The sequence below is a fragment of the Rattus rattus genome, chromosome 3 (genome assembly GCF_011064425.1).
Source record: "Rattus rattus isolate New Zealand chromosome 3, Rrattus_CSIRO_v1, whole genome shotgun sequence".
Taxonomy (NCBI): domain Eukaryota; kingdom Metazoa; phylum Chordata; class Mammalia; order Rodentia; family Muridae; genus Rattus; species Rattus rattus.
The window spans coordinates 15761982-15762861 of NC_046156.1; positions in this window are offsets into that span (position 1 = coordinate 15761982).

The window sequence follows — 880 nt, forward strand, 5'->3', positions numbered from 1 at the left end:
GGAATAAAACTTATGAATGCATCAAGGGAATGGTGTTTAGAAGGGTTCATCTACAAGTGCCACAGTGCCGTGTAGTTATCTGATGTCATAAAATATTTTGTGAAGCCCTCTTCTTCAGCCTGCAGTGGTGCAGGAGATACGGGTTATTCTTATCCCCGAGGGATCCCTGCTTAGAAAGACATTCATTTTTCTCCCTGGCAGCAGGAGAAAAGGCAAGGAGCCCAGGGGAAAGAGCTCATGGCCTGCCCAGCATCCAAGTCCCTGGCACTTGGCTCTCCCTCGGGAGACATCTGATCTCCTAAACCCAGCAGCCATCAGCTCAGAGTTCGCCCAGCCTGCCTGACCCAGGGCTCTGGGGACAGGAATAAGACATGATTTCCAAATCTTCAAAACAAGCACAGGAGTCTCACAACTGGCACAGTGCCCTGAGTGAGCAAGGGAAGCGGTGCTGATAGAGGAGGTTGCCCAAGCCCCAGGAGGGGACATCACTGGTGGTCCTGTGTCAGGTAGCAGACTGACTGACTGATTTCACTGTTCTGATGCCCTTGCACCCAGGACTATATCTCTTAAGCTCCTTTTGCTTCACTTTCCCTTTTCCCTTGAGAAGATATGAAGTCAGTAAAGGGTGGACGGCTTCTTGTCCAACTGTGATTCAGGAGGAAGCTTAGCCACAAAACAGGTGAGTACTATTGCCTTGGAGAACTTGTAGGGACAGGTTCCAGATAGATCCACCCCAGAGTTTTCAAAGAAGGCAACTCCTTCATCATGTATATTGTAAGACCTTCTGAGTTCCGAAAGAAGCCATTTGCTTCCACGTTGATCAGCTGACTCGAGGTGCCCAGCGGGCTCCCTGTGAGTAACCCAGAGGCTTCACTACAAG